The 4,573-nt window shown below is 43.3% G+C and overlaps 1 pseudogene; it reads left to right on the top strand.

Annotated features, from left to right (window-relative positions):
• Positions 1–1,728: 1,728 nt before the first annotated feature.
• Positions 1,729–4,573, top strand: LOC125908392 (uncharacterized; annotated as a pseudogene).

The following is a 4,573-nucleotide window of genomic DNA, read 5'->3' as shown; positions in this document are numbered from 1 at the left end:
ACTAACTTATACGAATTTAGATGTGTATTATGTCATACATTTATTAGTAGCTGTTATACGAACTGGTCTGTTATGTTGTACCATTTAAATAAAGAGAGATGAATTACAGACACATAATATAAGTATTGCTAATTGTTTGTTAACGTTTGACAGCAGTTTATTATCACTAGAGCTTAACACACCATTACTTGATGCTCCAGATTTGATTCGGCTTACAAGAAGTAATTAAACAGTATTTCACGTATTTGAAGAACCTTAAGAAAAGATAATTAAGATTTTAAGAGTGTTGTGTATATTCGTCATGTTACTAGTCCTATCAAAAAGCAAAGCTAAAATTTGGTATAAAAAAAACAGGTTATGAGACTACTTGGCCTACATACTTTTTGAATATTTGTTAGCAGAGATTGACAAATGTCGCCCACATTGTCGCTCATATGGAGCGATTAAAATCATAAAAATCAAAATATGAAAGAAGTTTAAAAAAAACTGAAGCTGTAAAATTTATAGGAATCGCGTACTGCGAATTCGCGTACAGCCTGTTACCGAGTTACGCGAGACTCGACTTACGAGGAATCGGAGATACGCCGTTTTCTAAATTTGGGGCCCTTTCCATTTTGATTTCGTAGGCTGAAATTTCAGTCTATCAGCTGTTTGCAATGTAAAGCAGTTTGCGAGCAGCTATCTAAGTGGGTATAATATACAGGTGGACTTATTCCAAGGTGTATGTATTTAGAAAGCTTATTTTTATCGCTTTTGCTTCTGAATAAAGATTTTAAGAGTGTTTTGTGTATTCGTCCAGCCTCCAGAGAGCTTGTTTCAACAAAAGTTTTCACCCATCTAATCAAAAAGTTATTATTAAAATTTGGTTATAAAAAACATGCTATGAGACCACCTGGACTACATATACTATGATTCTGGATTCCATCACCAGATGTCTTTAATGCACCTTGGGAAATGTAAACACCACCTTGTTTTGCCATTTTTCGACCAGGTACTCGAATCTAATTCTAGCTCTGAGGCTAGAATAATCTAGACTGAAAATTGCAGGCTAGTTTTTTGTGTGGTTTTGTATGGAGTGTTTACATGATTTCTGCCTCCAACTGTCAAACTCCACACAAAAAATTAACTAGAATGGTGAAGGGCCCCAATATCAGAATTTTCTACACGAATAATATCAAATAAAAGTGTTGCGAAATGAAACCGTAGTGTAAATTCTTTGCCGAAAAGATTTATTGTTCTACGTTTGCCAAAAAATTAGTCTTCGATTCCCGCTTTTGGTTTAGAGACCTTCTCCGTGTCCTGTCGCCCTTTTTATCCTTTGCTTGCGCCGAACCGAACGCGATCGGTTGAAACCCGAACCGATATCTTACATATTTCAAAACGCGCGTTTACGACAGGTCCTTGGGTACCTTGTGAAAAGGTTCCAACAAAATGATAAAGTGTATAATTCAACCTCAAGCTGGACAGCTTGATCCGAGTAGTTTGAATGGCTGGTATGCCATACGAAATGAATCACTTCGAGTATGAGCCAGGCATATTTTTATTTTCCGCTAACAAAACACTAACATGAAATAAAAACAAATAAGGACATGCAACCATAATGTTTAACACATCAACTAACTTAGCTGACTCAACCAATAATAACAACAATTTCATTACCCATACGCTGTTGTTCACACACAGTATATTTTTTATATTTGCAGGGAGCATATTCGCCTGATAAATATCATGCAGGATTTAGAGGATCCGCAGGATGCTGTGGAGTGGCTACTGCGGTGGAAGCTGCTGAAACTGAGCCAGGAATGCCGGCGATGCGGTGACCCGATGAACTTCCGGACGAATCTTCGGGTAGGGGTATGTATTGACGGATGTAGATGGGTATGTGGGAAGCGGCTCTGTCGAAACGCCTCATTAAGTGTGCGAAACGGATCGGTTTTCGCTGGGTCGAAACATTCGCTACAGAACATAATGATGCTCATGTATTTTTGGAGCATGGAGATAGGTGTCGACAGAGCCGCAATCGAAGCGGATGTAAACCGTGATGTCGTTTTACCGTAAATTCCGCTCCGAGTTAATGTATCTCGATCAGTACACCGCATCGATGGTTGGTGGTCCCGGTAAAACTGTCGAGATAGACGAAACAAAGCTGACCAAGAGGAAATATAAACGCGGCAGAATTAATCCCTCCAATAAAGAATGGTTAGTTCGAAGTATTTGCCGCGAGACGAAAGAAATATTCCTCTGTCGCGTAGCCAAGAGGACAGCACCAATATTAGGCAACATTATACAGACCAACGTTGCTGCGAGGACCAGGATTTTAACCGACTGTTGGTGCGGTTACAATCTTCTGGACCAAGTGGAATATTCGCGTGCCACCGTAAACAAACAACATTACGCATTGTATGAATCCAGATGGTGACTCAATCTACACGCAAACGGTTAAAAATTTATGGAGGTGGCTTAATCACTACCTTACGAAAAAGGGTACCAATAGGTCTACCCCCTTAAATTTTTACATGGCGGAGTGTAAGTCGGATAAGTAAGGAGTATGCTTTTCGCCAGAATCATAAGGACAGCGTATTTGCTGCACTCTGTGCAGCACTTACTTTTGCTTGCTTCACCAGTTTTGCTTTCGTCCTTTTACCCTTGATGAAACTCTTGTTGCCGTTGCCCAGATGTATTTGAAGCAGTAGACTTCTTTGATTTCCTTTGAGCTATAATGAGCAGTCCCTTACATGCCATCTGCAACAGGCCAAAGCCTTACAGGGTTTTCGAGGATTATATAGGCATGTTCAGCGAGTTGTAGATTTGTTCAGGCATATAATGGATTGACGTTTGACGGATTTGACGTTTGACGTTTAATTGTTCGGCCGCATTTCCGTCGCGCTCCGTGATTTTTCAATAATTTTCTTGTGTTTTCTGCGTCGCATCGCATTGTTGCCTATTCTACGGACTATTAAACTGTTTAACATCATCGCTTCGTCTTGGCGAATTGTTTAGTTGCATCACAACTGTGGTTTCCTGCTGTTTTTTCCTGCTCGGCTTAGCAGAGTTGTGCTGTGATTACGCGTGATTTCGCGATGGCAGCTATTTGCTTCTCGTGTGCTGAACCGCTAGAGGCCACCGGCTGCATTATCAGTTGTGCATATTGTGACGTTCCACCGCGGCTGTTGCAAATTGCCCCCCGAGCTGATTGACGCAGTATTGTCCAATGTCGACCTGCACTGGAGCTGCATTGGCTGCACTAACATGCTTAAAAATACCGCGCTGCCGTTCGGTAAAAGAAATAGGCGACCAGGTCGGTTTCCAAGCCGCCCTCAACTCAGCTGTAGCAGCTATTGGCAAGCTCGTTGAGCCTATTGTCGCCGAAGTTCGCAGTGGTTTTACCCTCCTTCAAACTGCATCCACGCCTCACAATCGGAACTCTGATCCTCGACCAGCTACTGGTAGAAAGCGGAGGCGCATAATCGAGGATTCGGCATCTCCTGGTGTAAACAAAATTGTAAACAGTCGCGGCAACATCCTTTGTGCCGCGTCATCGCCAAACGCATACACCAACACCACGATTGCCGTCCAGCCGGCACCTACACAACCGCATGAACTGGTGGGAACCGATCCGTTATCATCACCGCTTCAAGCTGCACCTCGTGAGCCATTCACAGATAGGATCTGGATCCGCCTATCCCGCTTATCAACGGCCGTCACTGTGGAACAAGTGGTCGCTTCTGTAAAGCGTCACTTAGCCACCGATGACGTTATAGCGTATTGCCTGCTGAGAAGAGGGGTTAGTGTGGACAGCATGAATTGGCTTTCCTTCAAAGTGAGGGTCCCGGCTATCCTTCGAGATGCGGCACTCACACCATCCACCTGGCCCGTCGGTATCGGTGTACGTGAGTTTTTTCAATCCCGTCAACACGACCACCAAACCTCATCTCCTATAGCCACCCGAAACCGCTTTACAACACGCACACCTGCTACTAGTACTGATCACCGCCACACCACACGCACACCAACAACGACTCACCGTTTAGCCGCACGCACGTCTACTCCACCTGGTCCTGAAACAACATCATCACAACAGTATCACCCCCCGGTGAATGATACCTTCCCGCTGCGCAAAGCGATCGAAAACTTCTCAAACTCAAACTGCAAACATATTTCACAGCCCATGGCTGTGAAATATTTCGCTTTAAAACTTGTTGCAAATTTTTAAATGAAATATTTTGAAATTAACAGCGCTGAAATTTTAGGATGGAAATATTTCTTTGATCGGAATCCAAGCGTTTTCCCTGACATTTCTGCTCGCTTTTTCGATCGCTTTTGGCGGAAAGCGATCGAAAATCCGAGCTACAAACCAGCTCGATTTTGTCGTGCGGGATTGGAAGCACCGAACTCAACACTTGTTTCCGAACAGCCCCAAAACCACCGTGCTTCATCTCCGCACCTACACCAGTCTACAATCGATCGCTTTTTTCTCAACTAGACGAAGTTCCGCTCATTGCACGCAACAAACATGCCAAGCCTCATGCTCTGACAACGCAGCTCAATTGACTTACCGTATACCCTGTTTATC

This window comes from Anopheles coluzzii, chromosome 2 (assembly GCF_943734685.1).
Source record: "Anopheles coluzzii chromosome 2, AcolN3, whole genome shotgun sequence".
NCBI lineage: Eukaryota > Metazoa > Arthropoda > Insecta > Diptera > Culicidae > Anopheles > Anopheles coluzzii.
The sequence above is the reverse complement of the archived record's forward strand: the minus strand, read 5'-3'. Positions and strand labels throughout refer to the sequence as shown.